Here is a 23,751-nt window from a genome sequence, read left to right as displayed (position 1 = left end):
GCTGTTTTTGTAATTCTAAAGTCATTGTAATTCATATTTGTGAGCCTTAACCCAGAAAGAACAATACAGTCATCAAGTAAACAACAAAAGCTTAATTGTTAACTTGTGCTCCTGTTTCTTGATGAAAATACTACAACTTCTTTTGACCACCTGCACTAATACTGAACCGTGATACATCACCTGCACTAATACTGAACCATGATACGTTAATTTTATTCTTGGACAACTTTAATTTTAATTGAATTGCAACTTATTCTATTATTGCCTAGGATTATTGTAATGTGAAACTCAGCTCTAGGTATCCTTTTATTTATCTTTATTCTGAAGAGTTTGGTTAGGAATCTGAGGAGTTGTATATATGTCTGTATTCCCCAAAAGGAAGATTTTTGAGTAGTCTGGCAAACTTCTCCATGTTAAGTATTTCTAACATTTTGCGTTTTGAAAATTAAAAACCGTGTTTGAGAGCCCAGTCTGTACCCATTGTTATACTTGGTTCTAAAAAGAAGTAGAAGAGACCCTTGTGAAGCTTGTAACTTATGAATAAGGGAAATAAAGCATATAATTTAGTGATTTCAAAAACAATAAATGAAGACGTGCGAGTCACTACAATATAAATTGTTTACAGACATTCTGAGGGGGAGTAACATAAAATGGGATGTGGTGGGCCGGGGACTACTCAAAAGTTGAGATTTTTTTTGGTAACAGCTTTTTTGAGATGTAATTCACTTATCATAGAAGCAGCTCATTTAAAATATATAACTCAGTAGTGTTTAGTATATTCACATTTGTGTAGACTTCACCAAAATTTATAGAACATTTTAATCACCTAAAGTATAAATCCTGTATTGTTTAAAAGTTATCCCTCATTCTCCCATACCCTTAATTCTAGGCAATCACTGATCTGCTTGTAATTCCATATAAATTTTAGGATTAGCTTATCAATTTCTGCAAAGAGGCCAGCTAGAATTTTGATAGGAATTGTGTTGTCTGTAGATCAATTTGGGGAGCATTGCCATCTTAACAATATTAAATAAGTCTTCCTGTTTATAAACATGGGATCTTTTCATTTAGATTTTTAATTTCTTTTGACAGTGTTTTGTGGTTTCCAGAGTATAAGTTTTACACTTCTTTTGTTGCATGTATTCCTAAGTAGTTTATTCTTTTAGATGCTGTTGTAAGAATTGTTTTCTTAATTTCTTTTTTGGGCTGCTCATTGCAAGTAAATAAAAATACAACTGACTTTTCTGTGTTGATCTTCTGCAGCCTTGCTGAGCTTGTTTATTCTAATAGTTGTTTAAATGAATTCTGTCTGGTTTTCTGTATAACAAGGATTGTATCACCTGTAAATAAATATAGTTTTACTTTTTTTCCAAGCTGGATGCATTTTATTTCATTTTCTTGCTTAACTGCCCTGGCTAAACCCTCCAGTACATTCAGTACATTGGAAAGAAGTGTCAAGAGCAAATATTCTTGTCTTGTTCCTGATCTTGGGGGGAAAGCATTCAGTCTTCCACTATTAACTATGATATTAACTATGGGGTTTTCATAGATGCTGTTTATCAGGTTGAGGAAGTTCCCTTCTATTCCTAGCTTGCTGAGTGTTTTTATCATGGAGAGGTGTTGAGGTTGAGTTTTGAGGGAAGTATGAAATGTGAATTAGAAAAGTGAAGATGCTAAGTACAGTAATAAGTGGCAGATGATGCTTAACTTGTTCGGGAAAGAGTGGCTAGCTTCTCCCCTCCTCTTTTTTCCTCCCAACCCTTTCATGATCTCTAATTGTCTTCCCATTAATCCATATACACGTTTGAAGGGCCCTTAATCCTTTACTGAAGATTTTCTGAATAATTCGGGTTTTTTGATCGGTGGCGAATATTGCTTCTTTTGAAAAATATTAAAGTGTGGAGAATTTTTTTTTATTGGTTTGATAGCTAGGTTGGAGGGGGACACAGGAAGCAAAGAAACTAAATCACAAGTGAAGTACTAAAATAGAATTAAAAAGGGAACAAATCTTTGTGATACCAAGTGTATGGTTAACGAAGAGTTCCATGTTTACTTTGAATCTGGCTGTCACCTGACTTTTTTCCCCAAACATTTCAGCTTCAGTGGATTTGCTTTTGTAAGTTTTCTGCATAGTTTTCTAAAAAGTTTAATAGATTTCTTAGGAAATTTTACTCTGCACAGTAAGTTTATGATTCACTTGATGTGGTGATTATCCTTTGTTTACTTTTTGAAATTATAATTGTATTTCCATGCAGCTACATTCTGATTAATGTTAAAAAAAAATTTGTCCACGTTATAAGTCTCAGAAATCAAATAACTTCGGGTTTAGCTAAGAATCTTTCTGTTCACAAGACAAAAATTGATAAATAGTAACAGAATTTTTGTTTTGTATCCTCTTTTGTAGCAGGATTTTCATTAATTTTTGAAATTAATTTATTTTTGGCTGTGTTGGATCTTTATTGCTGCGCACAGGGTTTCTCTAGTTGTGGTGCACAGGCTTCTCATTGCCATGGCTTCTCTTGTTGCAGAGCACGGGCTCTAGACACACGGGCTTCAGTAGTTGTGATACTCAGGCTCAGCAGTTGTGGCTTGTGAGCTCTAGAGCTCAGCCTCAGTAATTGTGGCTCACGGGCTTAGTTGCTCTGCAGCATGTGGGATCTTCCTGGACCAGGGCTTGAATCCGTGTCCCCTGCATAGGCAGGCGAATTCTCAACTTCTGCACCACCAGGGAAGTCCCGTTTTTCATTAATTTTTTTTCAATCCACTTTAAAATCTCATTACAGGTAAAAGTTTATTTCTGTTTTTTTGAGGAAATGAGTAGTTCACTTTCTGTTTGAGAGACTCATCATTCATACTGAATAGATGCCTGGTAATTGTGGGTTTTCATATTGTTTTCATTACTAGCAATAGAAATTGGTAACACAAAATAGAAGTTACAGTACTTTTTCTTAATAGTCATCTTTTGCAGAGAGAACTTCTCTCTGTAAATATAGTTTAGAATCTTTTTATATTTCTCTCCCCAAATTACTTAAATAGATTCCCTAAACGAGTAAAATAGATCAGAGTTATATAATACCAGTTACAAAAGCTACTAAGAGAATAGAACTAAACTTAGGATATATTAACCTTAATGTCTTTCTATACAGAGACTTTGTTGGGATCTTTACATATGTATACATTGCTCTCTGACCATAATGTTTATATTTAAACAAAACCAAAAAGTTGACAAGGTGTATTCTGCTATAGGTTCATATGTGGTGCAATCTCCTGCAAGAGCTACATTTAAATTTATGAAATAATATGTTGTGAATTATGTACAAAGTGATAACCTTGAAGTAATAAGAATTTGAATTACCAAAAGTATATCTAACCTATTAATAAGTATTTATTAAGCTTCCACTGGCTATAAACTGTTATATTCAGGATTCTAGGAAATGAAGTTTAGAATATAGTATTTTATACCAGGAAGTGGAACTAATATTTATTGGACTACTGAGTACTAAGGACTGTGAAAACCATCACCTTCCCTTTTAAATATGTAATCTAAATTAGTGTTCATAAAAGTCCTGTGAGTTAGACAGTATGATTCTCATTCTCCAGCTGGTTAGAATGTGAGCCTTTTAATCCTTCACTTTCTGGCTCTTGGGAAGCTCATTTAACTTCTCCAGGCTTCAGTTTCCTCATCTGTAATAGGGAGATAGTAATTAATAGTCCTTATCTTATGTGCTTGTTGTGAGGGTTAAATGAAATAATGCCTATAAAGTGCTTAGAACAGTATGTGGCACATCTGAAGTAAAAAAGCAAAACTAAACTCAATAAATATTAGTTGTTACTGTTTCTTATTATTAGGAGCCATACAAGTTAAATATCAGATCTTAAATATTGATAAAACTAATATTTAAAACATCTGATGAATCCAAAATATTTACTCTTATACTACTTACACTTATAGGGGATTTCAGCCTGGATAAATAGCAAGCAAGTGAAGGGAGAATATGCTAAGTGACAAAAAACATTAAGTGCTATACCATATGGCAGAGTACATATGGGTTTGTAGCCTACAGGGATAAAGAGAAGTTCATCTCACCTTTATAGTTAGAAGGAGGAAAGGAAAAGTTAATGGATTACTGCAGTATTCTTGCTTGTTTCCCAGCATCCATTATTGCTGCTTTAACTTCTGTTTCTTTGTAGACGTTGTCACCAGAGAAATCCTTTTAAATTTTATTCGGTATTGCTTAAATTTCCTTAAAATCCTTAATAATGTTACTATTTTTTGGTTGCCTGTTATGTGCTAAGGGTAGGAGTTGGTGAGGTTTTTATGTAAAGGCCATATAGTAAATGTTTTGGCTTTGTGGGTCACATAAAATCTCTGTTCTATACTCTTTGGGGTTTTTTTTGTTTGTTTTAATTTTGTTTTTTTGTTAAACAGTCCTTTAAAAATGTAAAACCATTCATTGCTGGCAAACCAAGCTGTAGTTTGCTGACCCTTGTGCTAGGAGATTTACATGAATTAACTTCTTGTTAGAATCTTGGTAAAATTGATATTATTAATTCCTATTTTATAGTTGAGGAAACTGAAGCTTGGAGAGGCAAATTTGATGAAAGTCACAAAGCAAGTAAATGACATGAGGTTGAATTCAGATTTAGATCATTGGAATTCCTCAGCTTGCATACTTTTCCACCATATCCTGCTGCTGCTTATTGCTTTTAGAATAAAATGGAGCTTTCATAACATTATATATAAGGCCGAAAATGATATTGTCCTTTTGTACCTTTCCAGTTTTTCATTTATTATTCCTCTCTCTTCAAACATATTCTCTAGCCTAACCATACTGAGTGACATATATAGCCTGGTTTGTGCTTTATATGTTTTTACAATACCTTATACTTTACTACCTCACCGACTTCTTTAATAATTCACCTTGGATGCTTCTTCTTACTCCAGGAAACCTTGTCTCACACTTCCACACTTTGCTTTATGCTTTTTCTCTGTGCATTCTGCATTCCTCTTTTATGACATTTACTGCACTGTTTTGTGTTTACCAGATTTATGTCTCTGCTTTCTCATAAGGCTGAGGTTTTTTGTTTTTTTTTTCCAAAGTGCACAACCTGACTAGACTGGGATTTTTAAGGGCAGAGATACCTGACTTTTGTAGCTCAAGTATTTGATACATAATAGGGGCTCAACCCCTACTATGTAATAAATGTTTAGTATATCTTACAGGCTTAGTAACTTTATTAAATGAATGAATGAATCAAATGGCATTTCTGATAATAGAAATTACATCACCAAATATGTAGTAGCAGAAAAGTATGAGTCCAGATTCAAGGAGGAGAGGGACATTGAGTTAATATCTGGTTAACTTCCAGAGCTTCATTGGCAATAGGGAGGTGATAAAGCAAATTGAAGTATGATTATAATGGAGAGGTTTGAATGAGGAAATTAAAATTATCCTAGGTTTAACTCTAGAGCACCAAGTGGTTTTTCACGTCTATATATTGGGGTTTTATTAGTAATACCTAAATTTTATGTCATAATATTGTATAGATGATATTTTATAGGACATGGCTATATAATTGTTTTGATTTATAGTTATTAATAGTTATTGCAAATATGGCTCTAGAATCATGTAATTATCAGTACTACTATTAAAGACATCGGGAGCATTGAGTGATTTTGAAAGGTTGGTTGCAGTTTGGAAATAATTATTTAAGATTAATCTGGTTGAGGTATGCAGAATCAGTTGAGGAGATCAGAATGGGAGGAAGGAGGCTCTTTTTTAAAGAAGTAAAATTAAAATATGAAGTCAGGAGAGAGATGTGTCAGTTGGGATAGAAAAGAAAGCTTTTAAGTGACATCAGAATGTGAAGGATAAAGTCAAAGATAACTGAAAAATCAGAAGGAGGATACGATTTGGGGAAGAAAATTACGGATTTTGTATTAGACAAATAGATTGAAATTGGAATTATTTCTATTTTTGCCTAAATTTAGGCCCTACTTGCTTTATGCCTGAGTAATTAGAATACCCTCATGATTGGTTTCCTTTCCTCCCTCTAATGCATGGGTGTTACGTTTGGATATGGGTGGATGTTTATGGACTCTTTGGCAGTCTAGAGAAGACTGTGAAGCCTTTTTAGAATAATGACTTTAAGTGAATGAAATAAATAAGATTAAAAATTAGGCAAATATTATATTGAAATACATAAAAACAAGTTTGCAATATATTAACGTATGTGCCCTTTTATTGGCGCTTTTAAAGAACAAGGTCTAGGAGTGAGTCTAATACCATAATTTTAAAGTAGTATGTGTGTAGATGATGTTTTGAGGTATCTATAACAACTATAATGTGATATGAAAATATAACGTGTTAGTGACAAAAATCACAGGTGCTGCTTAATATTATTATGGTAGGTTGTCTAGGTCTAATTGGAAGAACGTACTAAATTTTAATTAGAGGTTAGCGAAACTAGGCATATAATTTTTTTTCTCTTTATAAATTTACAGATTCTTTGCGGTTTATGGACCCCTGGTTAATAATCTTTGCTGTATTGTCTCCTGGTTTCAGTCTACTCTGTGTATTTTTGTCATATTATTCTCCTTTTCTTTGCAGATGGGAATATTTTTTCATGTCTGCTTTTGGAAATAATTATGTGCTCTTGTGTAAAAAATGATACAGAAGAGCATAATTTTTTGGTTATCCTATCTCATGGAGATCAAGACTGTTAGTAGTATTGATACAGTGTATATACTGCCATTGGCTGTGTTTGGGCACTATGAACTTACATAACCACATAAACATACATAAATAGAATCATACTATATATACTGTTTTTTAAACTTGCTTTTTGATTTAACAACATATTGTTGGCATTTTTCTCGATCAGTAGATATGCTTCATGTTTTAAAAAATTTATAGCTTAAAAAAAATTGAGATGTATATCATATAACACAAAATTCGCCATTTTAAAGTGTACCCTTCATCGGTTTTAGTGTTTTTCACTATGTTGTGAACCACCACTACTACCTAATTCCAGAACATTTCCATCACCCTCAAAGAAATCTCATACCTATTAGCAGTTCAAGTTTGCCATTTCTTCATCTATTGGCAACTACCAGTCTACTTTCTGTCTCTATGAATTTGACTATTCTAGGCATTTAATATAAATGGAGTCATACAATATGTAACCTTTTGGGTCTGCCTTCTTTCACTTAGCATAATGTTTTTGAGATTATGCCATGTTGAAGCAAGAAACACTACTTCATTTCTTTTTATGGCTGAATAATATGCCATTTTATGGATATACCATATTTTACCTGTTCATAGCCGATGAATATTTGGGTTGTTGCCTCTTTTTGGCTGTCATAGATAATTTTGCTATGAACATTCATGTAAAGGTTTTTGTGTGGACATAAGTTTTCACTTCTCTTGAGTATGTACCTACAAGTGGAATTATTGGATCATATGGTAGTTCTGTGTTTAACTTTTTGAGCGACTGACAGACTTTTCCACAGCAGCTGCATCATTTTACGTTTCCATTTATCATGCTTTTTAATGACTGAATTGTAGTCCATTTTACTGGTGTGCTATATAATTCAGTCTGCTGTTGATTGGCAATTAATTGATTTCCTTTTTTTCTGCAATTATCAACATGAATGCGATGAAAAGACTCATACATATACCTTTGCACACTGTTTTAAAGGGTAGATTTCTAGACGTGGACTTGCTGGATTAAAATGATTGCACATTCAAAATTTTGATATCTTCTCAGGTTGTCCTTTAGAAATGTTGTATAAAATTATATTCCCACCAGTTATGTAGCAGATGTCTATTTCCCCACAGTCTTTCACATTATTAATCTTTGCCATTCTGATGATAGTCATATATATTTTATTTATTTATTTAATCACTTACTTATTTTTGGCTGCGTTGGGTCTTTGTTGCTATGCGTGGGTTTTCTCTAGTTGCTGTGAACAGGGGCTCCTCTTCGTTATGGTGTGTGGGCTTCTCATTGAGGTGGCTTCTCTCATGCAGAGCATGGGCTCTAGGCATGCGAGCTTCAGTAGTTGTAGCACTTGGGCTCAGTAATTGTGGCTCATGGGCTTGGTTGCTCCATGGCATGTGGGATCTTCCCAGATCAGGGCTTGAACCTGTGTCCCCTGCATTGGCAGGCAGACTCAACTACTGTACCACCAGGGAAGTTCTAAAGTCATATACTTAAAATTTTTTTCGATTATTTGATAATTAATAGGGTTATATTTTTTCACTTTTTTTGGGTCATTGTATTTATTCTATTATGATTTGACTTATGATCTTTAACCCCAATTTTTCCCTTGAGATGTTTACATTTTTTTCTTATCGATTTGTAAAAGCTGTTTGTATTTTAGAAACATTACCTCATTGTCCATTATGAACATTACAGAGACTTTTTGCTCTACTTTCCTCTTTACCTTTTGATTTTGATTTTATGACTTTGCTCTTTGCCTTACAGACATTAATTTTTTTGCGTGTTGTTTAATCTGTCATTCTTTTTCTTTGTGGTCTTTACCTTGCTTTGAAAAGTTTTTTTGCACTCCAGAATTATGACTATTCTTTATCTTCTTCTAGAAATGTCTAAAATTAAAATTGTCATGATTTAGTTGAAGTAGCTTGGATTTTGTAGTTGGACTTACCCATGTTTAAATTCTGGTTCAGTCACTTATTTGCTGTGAGGTGTTGAATGTTTCACAACTTCTCTGTACTTCAGCTTCCTGATTAATACAATGGCAGTTAATAATAGTTTATAATTTTAGCAAAATTAAATGTATAATGCATGGAAATCGTCTAGCACAGTATCTGGACACAGACTGAGCATTCAGTACATGTTTTCTTCTCTCTCCCATTTATAAACTCTGTCTTCCTTCAGCCTACTTAAAATCTGATTCAGAAGGTAAGGGGGGAAAGTTTCAAGAAAAGAGGGTGGTCCTCAGTTTTTAAAGCCAGAGAAGCCATACAGCATGAGTACTGTTTGAAAAGGGGATTGAAAATCAATTTAGTAATTTGAAGTCAGGTATTATTAATAAGAACATGTTTTATTAGAGTGGTAAGAGAGACAGCTATGTTTTAATAGGATGAGGACTAAAACCCATACAACATACATGAAGGATGATATTCACATATGCACCATGTATCCATCATTATTTATATCTTTAAGGAATAGTTGTAACTCTTTTTCTCTCATTGATAGAATGGTGGTAAAAGGATAGAATTAGCAGTACTAAATACACATATAGTATATGTTGTGTGTATAAATTGTGTACAAACTGAGGTCATTTTTACTATTATTAGTTTACAAATCATAGTGCTTATAGCGCATTTCACAATTACTCATCAAACTGGTCAAGAACTATTGTTCCATTCAAATTTTATTCTTCTTAGTAGCTCTTTTATTGAATTTACACACATTTTTTCATTAAACTACAGTTATTTGTAAACAGTGTTAAATATTCTTTATGGAAAGCAACTTTAAATACATTTTAGAAAGAGGTGGAATATACATAAATGTTTACAATATAGTAATCATTGTTTACCTTTTCCTCATCTTTCCTAGACTATAAGGTTTTTAGGGCAAGAAACACAATCCTAATAATCAGAAATAATGGATTTAAAAAAATTTTTTTTTATTTTTTGGGGGGGTACACCAAGTTCAGTCATCTGTTTTTATACACATATCCCCATATTCCCTCCCTCAACTCCCCCCCCCCGCCTCGAGTCCTCCCCACCCTCCCCATCCCAGTCCTCTAAGGCATCTTCCATCCTCGAGTTGGACTCCCTTTGTTACACAACAACTTCCCACTGGCTATCTATTTAGTTGGTACTATATATATGTCTGTGCTACTCTCTCGCTTCGTCTCAGCTTCCTCTTCACCCCCTGCCCCCCCCACACCTCAAGTTCTCCAGTCCATTCTCTGCATCTGCGTCCTTGTTCTTGTCACTGAGTTCATCAGTGCCATTTTTAGATTCCATATATGTGAGTTAGCATACAATATTTGTCTTTCTTTCTGACTTACTTCACTCTGTATGACAGACTGTAGTTCTATCCACCTCATGACATATAGCTCCATCTCATCCCTTTTTATAGCTGAGTAATATTCCATTGTATATATATGCCACATCTTCTTTATCCATTCATTTGTTGATGGGCAAGAAATAATGGATTTTTGATAAATGTTTATAAAGCATTACATTTTCTTTTAGTCTTTTTGTAAAACAACCTAAAAATAAAGTTTAAAAAAAATTTTTTTTTTTTAAATTTTTGGGGGTTATACCTATTCACTCTTCTCAAATGGAGAAATAAAAGACATGGATTATGTGCAACTGGGTTTTAAAAAATGATATCAAATTTTATTCCTTGATTCTGGGTAGCTGCCTTTTGTTCCTAGTATGTTGTAAGAATGCTATCCTCATTTTGTCAGCCTCAAAACAAGAAGAAGGAAATTCTGTATTGGTTAGCCCAGGAGGAAGGTAATGAGTTTAAGTAACAAAACAGGAAATTTGTTCCTCTGTGACCTTTGATGAGTTTGTGAATTTGGCATTTTGACTGCAGGGTTGAATTTCAGAACAGCTTTATATTTAGTTTGCTTTGTTGCTTTTGCAGAATATCTACCTACCAGGAAAAAATAGGAATCTAAGTTAAAGGCTCTGCTGCCTTTGTGGGAAATAATGGACAATACTCTTCCTTTTGCTGACAAAATCTGGGTATCTGTATCTTACAATGGCTGGTTTTTGCTTTCACATAGAGCCAAAGTATCCTTTTCCTGGAACCAAGCATGACTCAAAGCCTTTGTAAGTTCTCTTATTCTTTATCCTTTTAAGCAACTATTTTAGGAACTGTTTTAAAGCTGACACCCCTTCCCTTCAAACCTTTTCCGCTCAGCACAAAGCACCACCTTCTTGGCAGTCATTTGTATGAGTAGAGTGGGTACTCTCCTTAGGCATTTTATTCATGTCAAAAAGTTAAGGATTAGCTCTGTTGTTTAATGCTATCTGCTTTGGATCAGTGCAAGTCTGCATTGGCCTTGCCTTTTAAATTCTTTCATAATTAAGATGCTGGCACCTTGGAACCGTTTCTTGGATGGAGCTTTTCTTTGTGCCTTATCGAGTTTTATCCCAGTGTTTAGTTACTAGGGTTTTTCGGTTTTATTTCACTGTTTTTAATGGAGACTTGTTGATATAGATACGGCTTTTCCAAATTCTAAGCCCTGGTTCTCAGATAAGTAAAACTCGGTTGAACACCTCTATGTATATTTTGCTGTGTATATCTAATGCTGGAGCATTGTGCAATGGTTCAGGCCAAACAGTATGGGACAGCTATTATGATTACTCTCAGACTTTAATGTTGGTCAGTAAATCCTAGTATTCAAGATTTAATTAAATTGTTTTCCCAAAGAAATAGAAAAGCTAACATAATTAGAAAAGTATTCATTATGAAAAGGGTTCATTAGCTAAATCCTTAGTTTTTGATGTTGCTATCATGTTCAGTTTTCTACTAATGGAAACTAAATGATTTCTTGAATTAGTGTTTAAATTTTCTTGATGCAATACAACATAGTTTATACACAGATGATTTTTTTTGCTTAAAGCATTATACTTGTGAAATATTACTGATTTATTTGATTTTATATACTGCTAGAGAGGCAGAGCCTGAAATTAGAAGGTAGGAGAAAGAAAAAGATGAAGTGTTTTGTTTTGTTATGAAGTGTTAGCATGTTACATCAGTTCTTTTTTTTTTTCACATTTAACAAGTTGGACTAAGTCCAGTTTTTCTAGTGCATTTGTTATTTAGAGTTACAGGAACTCTCATACTCTTGATATGCTTGCTTTTTTTTTTTTTGGCTGTGCCACACAGCTTGCTGGAATCTTAGTTCCCTGACCACGGATTGAAACTGTGCCCCCTTCAGTGGAAGCTTGGATTCGTAAGCACTGGACCACCAGGCAATTCCCTTGATATGCTTACTTTAAACAGTATGCCTTATCTAGACGATCTGTGATCCTCTTACAGCTTCCCTTGCAACTTGTCTTATTTTGGGTGTGAACATATTTACTCTTGAATTTCTTTATAGCAGCAAAGATGTTTTCATTTCTGATAGGTTTGAAGCAACAGATTTTGCTGTGGATTCTTGTTTACTCTTCTTTCAGATTACACCAGACAACTGATTTAGGAGAATACTGTTCTTTGGGTACTACTTGTTATTGATTAGCAGCTTTAAGAGAATGCTTGCAGTAAACTTTCTGATCTTAAATCTTTGTGAGTAGAGTACTCTTGCTTCTGTTTTTTTCCCCTACCACTTCAGTAGGTTAATTGTGATGGAAAAGAGGAGTTTGAAGGAGAATTTCCAACAGTCAGATATAGTGACCTTTGATGATTAGTATGTTAAGGAGAGTGCTGGAGAATAGACAAACAACTTTGCCTGTTTATCCTTGAACACATATATTGGATAGTTCCCTCTTGACTACATAATAGCATCTCGAGTACAGTAGTAAGGTGAAAACTTTGTTCTCATCCTGTGGCTTTTTTCTTGCTTACCTGGATATCTTATAATTGCCCTACAAAGAGGTATATTGGAGTTAAGCTCACAGAGAATTTGGAGGACAAGAGTACAAATTTTAAAAATCCCAGACCATTTTTCTTATTTATTTTGTCAGTGTCTGTAGTTTGATTGAAGTAGGAAATAAAAGAGAGGAACTTCTAGTGTGAGAATTCATTAGAGAAATGAGAACATGATTTCCCTTGTGTTATCTCAGTTTGTTGAATAGTAAGCTGTACTGTAATGGATATTAAATTTGTTGTCAGAAAATTGAACTGTTCCTGAGTCACTGTGTACTCTGTTCAGGTTACTTGGATTCAGTATGTTAGGGATATGATTGTAATAGGATTTGGGTATTCCTGGGTCTTCAGCTATACTCTCATTTGCCCATCTATCCAGCTAGTTAGAGTTGCACTTGGCTACTTGGGTTCCTTCCTCCCTCCCTCCCTTTCTTAATTTATTGGCGTATAGTTGATTTACAATATTGTGTTAGTTTCAGGTGTACAGCAAAGTGATTCAGTTATACATATACATATATTCATTCTTTTTTACATTTCTTTTCTCATATTGGTTATCACAGACTATTGAGTAGAGCTCCCTGTGCTATACAGTAGGTCCTTGTTATCTATCTTATACATAGTAGTGTATGTATGTTTATCTCAAGCTCCTGACCCCTCCCCCCCACATTTCCCCTTGTGGTAACCATAAGTTTGTTCTCAATATCTGTTTTGTAGCTAGTTCATTTGTATTTTTATTTTTAAATTAGATTCCACATGAGTGATATCATATGATATTTCTCTTTCTTTGTCTGACTTTACTTAGAATGATAATTTCTAGGTCCATCCGTGTTGCTGCAAATGACTTTATTTCATTCCTTTTTTATGGCTGAGTAATATTCCACTCATAAGTCTTTATCCATTTCTCTGTCCTTGGGACATTTTTTTTTTTGTATTTTTATTTATTTATTTATTTTTAGCTCTTTATTGGAATATAATTGCTTTACACTCTTGTACCAGTTTTTGAGGTACACCAAAGTCAGTCAACTGTATTTATACACATATCCCCATATTCCCTCCCTCCCTTGACGCCCCTCCACCCTCCCCGTCCTGGCCCTCTAAGGCATCATCCATCATCGAGTTGATCTCCCTTTGTTATATAGCAGCTTCCCACTGGCTATCTTTTACAGTTGGTACTATATATATATGTCTGTGCTACTCTCTCACTTCATCTTGGGACATCTTCTTTATCCATTCCTCTGTCTTGGGGTTTCTGAGGGGACTATATATATGAAGAAAAATGAGAATTGAATTAGCAAGTTATTAATGCATAGGCCTTGTGCTGGGCTGCTTTAAAATTAAGACCTATATGGATGCCTTACTCCTCATCTCTTCTGTTTCTAGATCAATTTCTTTGAAAATCAATTTGCCTAAGGATCAGCTTGCTGAAATTACAGAAATTAATTTCTTTCACTAAGCAAAACTGTTTTGAAATTTATCCATGTTGTCATGTGTATCAATAGGTCAGGCTTTTTTTTTTCTCTCATTTTCCAATAAGTTCTTTTATTTAAAAAAAAATTGGAGTTAATTTACAATGTTATATATGTTTAAGCTGTGGCACAAAGTGATTAAATTCTTTTCCGTTATAGGTTATTACAAGATATTGAATATAGTACCCTGTACTATATAGGAGATCCTTGTTTATTTATTTTATATATAGTGGTGTGTATATGTTGATCCCAAACTCCTAATTTATCTCCCCTTTCTTCCTGCTATCCCCTTGGTTTTCTATGTCTGTGAGTAAATAAGCCCATTTGTATCATTTCTACTTCTGTTTTGTAGATAAGCTCATTTGTATCATTTTTTTAGGTTCCACATAAAAGAGATATCATATGGTATTTGTCTTGCTCTAACTTTCCTTAATGTGATAATCTGTAGGTCCATGTATGTTGCTGCAAGTGGCATTATTTCATTCTTTTTTTTTTTAAATTGGGTTATAGTTGCTTTACAATGTTAGTTTTTGCTGTACAGCAAAGTGAATCAGTTATACGTTTACATATATCCACTCTTTTTTAGATTTCCTTTCCATTTGTCATTCTTTTTTACTGCTCATATTCCACCACATATATGTACCATATCTTCTTTATTCCTCTGTTGATGGATATTTAGATTGTTTCCATGTCTTGGCTATTGTAAATAGGGCTGCAGTGAACATTGGGATGCATGTATCTTTTTGAATTAGAGTTGTCTCTGGTTATATGTCCAGGAGTGGAATTGCACGATCATATGGTAGGTCTATTTTAGTTTTTTAAGGAACATCCATACTGTTTTCCATAGTGGTTGTACCAGTGTACATTCCTACCAACAATGTAAGAGGGTTCCTTTTTCTCCACACGCTCTCCAGCATTTATTATTTGTAGACTTTCTGGTGATAGCCATTCTGACTGCCTTGAAGTGATACCTAATTGCAGTTTTGATTTGCATTTCTCTGTTAATTAGCAATGTTGGGCATCTTTTCATGTGCCTGTTTGCCATCTGTATGTCTTCCTTGCAGAAATGTCTATGCAGGTCTTCTGTCCATTTTTTTGATTGGGTTCTTTGCTTTTTTGATATTAAGCTGTATGAGCTGCTTGTAGGTTTTGGAAATTAAGCTCTTGTCAGTCATATCATTTGCAAATATTTTCTCTTAGTCTGTAAGTTGTCTTTTCATTTTATGGTTTCCTCTGCTGTGCACAATGTTTTTAATTTTAATTAGGTCCCATTTGCTTATTTTTGTTTTTATTACCGTTACTCTAGGAGATGGATCCAAAAAATATTGCTGAGATTTATGTCAGAGTGTTCTATCTATGTTTTCCTCTAGGAGTTTTGTAGTATCCAGTCTTACAGTTAGGTCTTTAATCCATTTTGAATTTTTTTGTGTATGGTGTTAGGTAGTGTTCTAATTTCATTCTTTCACATGTAGCTGTCCAGTTATCCCAGCACCACTTATTGAAGAGGCTGTCTTTTCTCCATTGTGTATTCTTGCCTCTTTTGTCATAGATTAATTAACCACAGATGCTTGGCTTTATTTCTGGGCTTTCTATCCTGTTCCATTGATATATATATATCTGTTTTGGTGTCAGTTCCATGCCATTACTGTAGTTTGGGTAGTATAGTCTGAAATCAGAGAGTGTGATTCCTCCAAATCTGGTCTTTTTTCTCAAGATTGTTTTGGCTCTTCAGGATCTTTTGTGATTCCATACAAATTAAAAAACTTTTTTTTCCTAGTTCTATAAAAAATGCCATTGGCAATTCGATAGGGGGGATTGCATTGAACCTGTAGGTAGCCTTGGGTGGTATGGTCATTTTAACAGTATTGATTCTTTCCATCCAAGAACATGGTGTATCTTTTCAGCTATTTGTGCTCTCTAATTTCTTTCATCAGCGTCTTAGTTTTTGGGGTGCAGGTCTTTTGCCTCCTTAGGTAGGTTTATTCCTAGGTATTTTATTCTTTTTGATACAGTGGTAAATGGCATTGTTTCCTTAATATCTCTTTCTGGTATTTTGTTGCTAGTATGTAGAAATGCAGTAGATTTCTGTATGTTAATTTTTTTATCTAGCAACGTTACCAAATTCAAAGTCATTGATGAACTCTAGTAGGTTTCTGGTAGCATCTTTAGGATTATATATGTGTAGCATCATGTCATCTGCAAACAATGACAGTTTTACTTCTTTTCCAGTTTGGTTTCCTTTTATTTCTTTTTCTTGTCTGATAGCTGTGGCTGGGACTTCCAAATCTTTGTTGAATAAAAGTGGTGAGAGTGGGCATCCTTGTCTTCTTCTTGATCTTAGAGGAAATGCTTTCAGATTTTCACCCTTGAGTATGATGTTAGCTGTGGGTTTGTCATATATGGCCTTTATTATGTTGAGGTGTGTTCCCTCTATGTCCACTTTCTGAAGAGTTTTTATTGTAAATGGATGTTAAATTTTATCAAAAGCTTTTTTTGCATTTATTGAGATGATCATATGGCTTTTATTCTTCAGTTTGTTAATGTGGTGCATCACACTGATTGATTTGCAGATATTGAAGAATCCTTGCATCACTGGAATAAATCCTGCTTGATCATGATGTATGATCCGTTTAATGTATTGTTGGATTCAACCTGCTAGTTGAGGATTTTTGCATTTATGGTCATCAGTGATATTGGCCTGTGATTCTTTTTTTGTGTGTGTGATATCTTTGGCTGGTTTTGGTATCAGGGTGATAATAGGCTGATAGAATGAATTTGGAAGTGTTCCTTCTTCTGCAGTTTTTTTGCAATAGTTTCAGAAGGACAGGTGTTAATTATTCTCTAAATGTTTGGGAGAATTCACCTGTGAAGCGCTCTGGTCCTGGACTTGTGTTTGTTGAGAGTTTTAAAGTTACTGATTCAATTTCAGTACTGGCAATTGGTCTGTTCGTGTTTTCTGTTTCTTCCTGATTCATCCTTGAGAGATTGTGCCTTCAAAGAATTTGTCCATTTCTTCTAGGTTGCCCATTTTATTAGTGTACAATTGCTCATAGTAGTCTCTTATGATTTTTTTGTATTTCTGTGGTGTCGGTTGTAACTTTTTTTATTTCTGATTTTATTGATTTGGGCTCTCTCCCTTTTTTTCTGGATGAGTCAGGCTAAAGGTTTATCAATTTTTTTCCCCTAAAGAACCAGCTTTTAGTTTTATTGATCTTTTCCTATTTTTTTTAGTCTCTATTTCATTTATTTCTGATCTGATCTTTAGGATTTCTTTCCTTCTACTAACTTTCGATTTCATTTCTTCTTCTTTCTCCAGTTGCTTTAGGTGTAAGTTTAGGTTGTTTATTTGAGGTTTTTCTTGTTTCTTGCGGTAAGCTTGTATAGCTATAAACTTTCCTGTTACAGCTGCTTTTGCTGCATCCCATAGCTTTTGGATCATCATATTTTTATTTGTCTCTAGGTATTTTTTAATTTCCTCTTTTATTTCTTCAGTGATCCATGGTTGCTTAGTAGCATATTGTTTAGCCTCTACGTGTTTGTGGTTTTTACAGGTTGTGTGTGTGTGTGTGTGTGTGTGTGCGCAGATGATTTCTAGCCTTATAGCATTGTGGTTAGAAAAGATGTTTGATATGATTTCAGTTTTCTTAAATTTACCGAGGCTTGCTTTGTGGCCAAGCATGTGATCTATCCTGAGAATGTTCCATGTGCTCGTAAATGTATTCTGCTGCTTTTGGATGGAATGCTCTATAAGTATCAGTTAAGTCCATCAGGTCATTTAAGGCCTGTGTTTCCTTATTGACTTTCTGTCTGGATAATCTGTCCATTGATATAAATGTGGTGTTAAAGTCCTCGACTATTATTGTGTTATTGTCAATTTATCCTTTTATGTATGTTAATGTTTTCTTTATATATTGAGGTGCTCCTGTGTTGGGTGCATGTATATTTACAATTGTTATGTGTTCTTGGGTTGATCCTGTGATCATTATGTATTAATAGTATCATTCCTTTTTATTGCTGAGTAGTACTTCATTTTTTGTGTTTATCACATTCTGTTTATCTGTTAGGCTGTTGATAGGCATTTGGGTTGTTTCCAGTTTTTGGCTGTTACAGCTACAACTGCCAAGAACATTTGGGTTCAATTGAGTATTTGAGTGTACGTGTGTTTCAATTTTTCTTGAGTAAATATCTAGCATTGAAATGTCTGTGTTGTTTGATAAGTTTATATTTAATATGTAGCTTTTTAAGTAGCTGTGAAACTATTTTCCAAAGTGGTACTATTTTTCATCTTACCTGCAGTGTATGAGAGTTCTAGTTGCCCCACATTCTCACCTGGTCAGTCTTTAAATTTTAGCCATTTTGGTAGGTGGTATCTCACTGTGGTTTAATTTTAATTTTTCTAATGACATTGAGAATCTTATCATGTGCTTATTGGCTGTACACATATCTTTTTTGGTGAAGTATATGTTAAGATGCTTAGTCCATTAAGAAAATTTTCTTTATTGATTTTTGAGAATGCTTTGTTTATGCTGGGTGATACATTTTTTAAAATTGCACAGATGATTTGCAAATATTTCCCCCAGTGTGTGAATTGATTTCTCAATTTCTTACTAAGGTTTTTCAAAGAACAAAAGTTTTTGACTTTGATGAAGTTCAAGTTATCAGTTTTTTGCTTTATGGATCATGCTTTTGTTCTTTTGTTTGAGAAATCCTTGCTAAACTCATGGTCACGAAGATTCTCTCCTGTGTTTTCTTCTAGATATTTTGTAATTTTAGCTTTTATGTTTATAATTCTCTGTCTCTCCAGAGATAATGAAAACACCTACACCTAGAGTAGTTGTGATTACTAAGTGAATTAATAATGCATGTAAATTAATATATGTTACTGATTTTGAGTTAATCCTTGTATATGGTGTGAGGTAAAGATTGAGGTTCATTAGTTTGAATATGGCAATCTAATTGTCCAGCACTAATTGTTAAAGATTATCCTTTCCCTATTGAATTGTCTTGGCACCTCTGTGTAAAATTAACTGACCATATACATGTGAGTTTACTTTTAGACTCTATTCAGTTCTCTCTGTTTATCTTTATGCTAATACCACATTGCCATGAGTACTGTACCTTTATAATAACTCTTGAAATCATATAGTAGAAGTCTTCTATTTTATTTTTCCTTTTCCTAGTTATTTTGGCTGATCTAGGTCCTTACTATTTCTGTATAAATTTTAGCATAAGCTTGTCAATTTCTTTGAAAACTATCTGCTAGGATTTGATTGGGGGTTATAGTGAATCTGTAGGTGAATATAAGGAGAATTAACATCTTAATAGTGTTGAGTCTTATGTTCTGTGAACATGCTGTATGTTTTCATTTACTTTAGCTCTAATTTTTCTCAACAATGTGTTGTTTTCAGTGTACAGGTCTTGCACATCTTTTTTCATATTAATCTTTATAATTTTTCATGGTATTATATATGGTATTTTAAAAATTTCAGTTTCTGACTGCTTGTTACTTGTATATAGAAATGCAGTTTTGGGGAGCAGTATGTTTATATTGTATCCTGCCACTTTGCTAAATAAACTTATTAGTTCTAATAGCTTTTTTTTTCTTTTCTTGTAGATTCTGTGGGATTTTCTACATGTAAACAATTGTGTTGTCTGAGAATAAAGATGGATTTTAACTCCTTCTTCCAATTCCAATGCCTTTTATATCTTTTTCTTGCCTGGTTGCATGGGCTAGAACTGTCAGTACAAAGTTGAATAGAAGTGAGAGCAGATATCATTGCTTTGTTCCTGATCTTAGCAGGAAAGCATTCAGTTTCACTATTAAGCATGATGTTTTTCATAGATGCGATTTATCAGACTGAGTACATTTTTTAAAAAAAATCTTTCAAATGGTAGTTTTTCCCTTTTTAAATAGCAATCGCTGTTGGATTTTAAAAAATGCCTTTATGCCTTTGTTGATGACTTTATGTGTGTGTGTGTGTGTGTGTGTGTGTGTGTGTATGTATGTGTGTTTATTCTGTATACTAGTCGGATATAGGTGGGTTATATTGATTTTTTTAAATGTTAAACAACCTTGCATTCCTGGGGTAATCACCACTTGGTATGGCATATCATCCTTTTTATATATCATTTGTTACAATTATACAATTTGCTAAAAATTTTAAAAACATTTCATGTACTGTCTGGTTTTGGTATTAGGGTAATGTTCATCTCAACTTTGTGGAAGAGTTTGTGTAGAATTTGTATTGTTTCTTCCTTAAAGACTAACCATGGTTGAGAAGTACTAGACTACATATGATGTATAACTTGAAATTTGCCATTTGTGTGGGAGATTTACAGATAGGCAAATGGTACAAATAGAGCTTTATTTGTTAATTGTCTACTGTTAGGAAAATGATGGAGGAAATATTATTAATCCAGATGAAACTTTAATGTTCTAAGTCTGTTGTGAATAGCACAAAAAATTAAGGAAACATTTTTCCAGTATTAGACAACCATTATCAGCAAAGGAATTTCTCATATCATTGACAAGCAAGTTCTGATATGTCTTTATTGTTTCACTTTCATCCTTTTAATGTAAATGAAATTGTCAACCATCATTGATGTTGGAACTGCTTTCAGTTGTCATTTGCAACCATAGATTAGCTACAGAAGGAAGAGTTCAGTAACAAATGAACTAAAACATTGTGAGGGTTAATTGATTACATGAAATTTACAATAATGAATATTGTATATTTTATGATTACTTGTTAATTTTGTGGCACATTTTGTTTTAGTGAAGTTTATAACAAATTACACACACACACCCCGCATACACACCCTCACACCACACACTCTTCCCCACCAGAGAGCTTATTTGTCACCTGAAACTGAGCAATTCCTGTGGTCAGTTATATTGGCTGTGTCTTTCTCAGCTTCCCTGCCCAACACTCAGCAATGGATGGCTGCTCTTTAATACTCAAGAGAGGGCCCAGAGTTTTTGTAAAGTTTTGCCCTGTCCTCAGACTTTCCCAGGTCCAGCATATGAAGCGGTAATGGTGTATTGAATAAGACTGAGACTGTAGGACCAGATTGCTTGGATTGAATCCCAGCTCTGCCACCCACTAGCCATGTAACAAGAGGCAAGTTCCCTTTGCCTCTCCAAAATGGAAATAATTAAAGCATATACTGGGATTTCCCTGGTGGCGCAGTGGTTAAGAATACACCTGCCAATGCAGGGGACATGGGATTGATCACTGGTCCAGGAGCATCCCACATGTCATGGAGCAACTAAGCCCATGCGCCACAATTACTTAGTCTGTGCTCTAGAGCCCGTGAGCCACAACTACTGAAGCCCGCATGTCTCAAGCTTATGCTCAGCAACAAGAGAAGCCACTGCACTGAGAAGCCCGTGCACTGCAACAGAATAGCCCTTGGTCGCTGCAACTAGAGAAAGCCTGTGCGCAGCAATGAAGACCCAATGCAGCCAATCAGTCAATCAATCAGTCAATCAAAAAAATAAAATGAGATGCCAGTCTTTTCAAAATTAAAAAAAAAAGCACCTACAACTTACAATGGTTGTGATTACTAAGTGAATTAATATATGTAAAACTCTGTGGATAATGATTTCACATGGTTGGTGCTCATTGAGTAGTAGTTATAACCTGATATTTGTCTCTGTGTGGAAATTGCTGAGATGCTCAGCCTTTGGTGGAATAGCTGTCTGCTTCTCTTAGTCCTGGGGACAACTTTAATTGGCCAGGATGTCTTTAGTCAAGAACTTATAAATGAATATAACCTTTGACTTTTCCCTTTCTATAAGTGATTTTTTTTGCAATAGTACTTGGTTTCTCTAAATACTTGTTTAACATACACTGTACTCTATCGTAGGATGTTTAGCAGTATCCATGACCTCTACTTAATAGATACCATTAGCAGTATACCCCTCAAGTCGTGACAACCAAAGATATGTCTAGACATTGCCAAATGTCTCCTGAGGGGCAAAGTCACACCTGGTTGAGAACTACTTTTTTAGATGGGACTGCAGTTGTGTGCTGTGATATGAGACTGTGATTTGTTATTTTAGTATTTCTTGGAGAGAGGCATGATGGTTTTATTGATCAGTACTTATTTTTTAGATTGCTGCTAATTTTATTCAATAGATCTTCCTTATATTTTCACTTTAGCATAGCTACTTGATTAGTTGATGCTACTGGGATTGGTCAATAGGGTGACTTTTCTTGGTGACTGCTCAAACTGATGACTCTAAAAAATCTTTTCTTGCCCATATAGATGCAACAGATGTATGCATCTAGGGAATTTTTCAATGGATAATGGCACCCAGGTATAAGCTTTTTTGTATGTTACTGCACTTTGGTTCCAAAAAGAAGAGATAGGAAATCATCTGTCTTAGTGATGATTCCACTTTTTATGTTATGCTCAGAGGTGGTTGGGAGAACATATATTTCCTACTCCAAAAAAGGAAAGTTTTGCTTGGAGGGTAGTCTGTTGTCCTTAGGCATTCATAGGTGACCTTTAAATAGGATATTTAAAAAAAATAGTAATGCAAGGTATTTTATTTGAATTAAAATTATTGAACAACTTAAGAGCAAATACAGTATAAAGTGTTATTGGAAGTAAGTTTTTAAACATGCTTTTGAATATGATCTTTATGCTTCAGATATATATATATGTGTTTATGTACATTTTCTGGGAAGACTGGTTTTGAATCTATAAATTAAAAAATTAGCATTTCTTTTAGATGTGGTTTGCCTTATCAGAATATTTCTCATACTACCAAATGGTTTTTTAAATATTATGCTGATTATATGACTGATTGATAGAAGAAAAATATCCTACATGTGTAGTTTAGATAATACCAAGCAAAATCAGGTTAATTTCCTTAATCAGAATATGGAAAAAAATTCAGAAAAATATAGTTGCAACAGATGAATAAACCTTAGATAAAGTATATGCTATAGTATACTTCTGTAGGCTTAGGCTTATAGTAACTAAACAGTTAAGCACAAAAATGCTTGAATATACTGCTCTTGATTAAAGAAAATACGGATGTTTTAAATGGACAGTGATCTCTTTACACGACTCATTAATTTTGTGAATCTAATTAAGTATTCTTAAATTATCTTCCTTATTTGACAGAATTTTATTTCTTGTCTTGTTATTCTTTGTATTTTACAGTGTGAGCTTGTTATTTATCTTGATATTTTTGCAGATGTCTGTAGGTAAGATATAACTATCAGTATTGATAATGTGCTAGGTTATTAACAGAATTACAAAAAAGTTTTTTTTTCAAATGTGAAATTTTATATATGTCTTCAAATATATGTTGGGTGCCTTTGAAATTTTTAATTAAAAAAAACTCTTTGTAAAATAACAGTGAATACTACACACCTATAAGGATGGCCAGAAATCCAAAACATTGACACCACCAAATGTTGGCGAGGATTTGGAACAAGAGGAACTCTTTCATTGCTGTTGGGAATGCAAATTGGTTCATTGATTATAACAAATGTTGGGGTGGTTGTGTGGTGTGGGAACAGGAAGTAAGTGGGAGCTCAGTGCATTCTGCTCAGTTTTACTGTGAACCTCAAATTGCCTTAAAAGTAAAGTTTAATAATAATAAAAAAGTCCTTTTGTCACGTTACAAGAACAATATGCTGTCAATATTGAAAAGTTAGAGGATATAACTAAATAAGAAAAT

At 34.0% G+C, this 23,751-nt stretch overlaps 1 protein-coding gene across 4 annotated transcripts in view; it reads left to right on the top strand.

Annotated features, from left to right (window-relative positions):
- Positions 1–23,751, top strand: part of CNOT6L (CCR4-NOT transcription complex subunit 6 like) — a 103,972-nt gene that overhangs the window by 5,106 nt on the left and 75,115 nt on the right. The gene's annotated exons all lie outside the window — the stretch shown is intronic.

Source organism: Hippopotamus amphibius, chromosome 3 (assembly GCF_030028045.1).
Source record: "Hippopotamus amphibius kiboko isolate mHipAmp2 chromosome 3, mHipAmp2.hap2, whole genome shotgun sequence".
Lineage (NCBI taxonomy): Eukaryota > Metazoa > Chordata > Mammalia > Artiodactyla > Hippopotamidae > Hippopotamus > Hippopotamus amphibius.
This window is presented reverse-complemented; position numbering and strand designations above follow the sequence as displayed.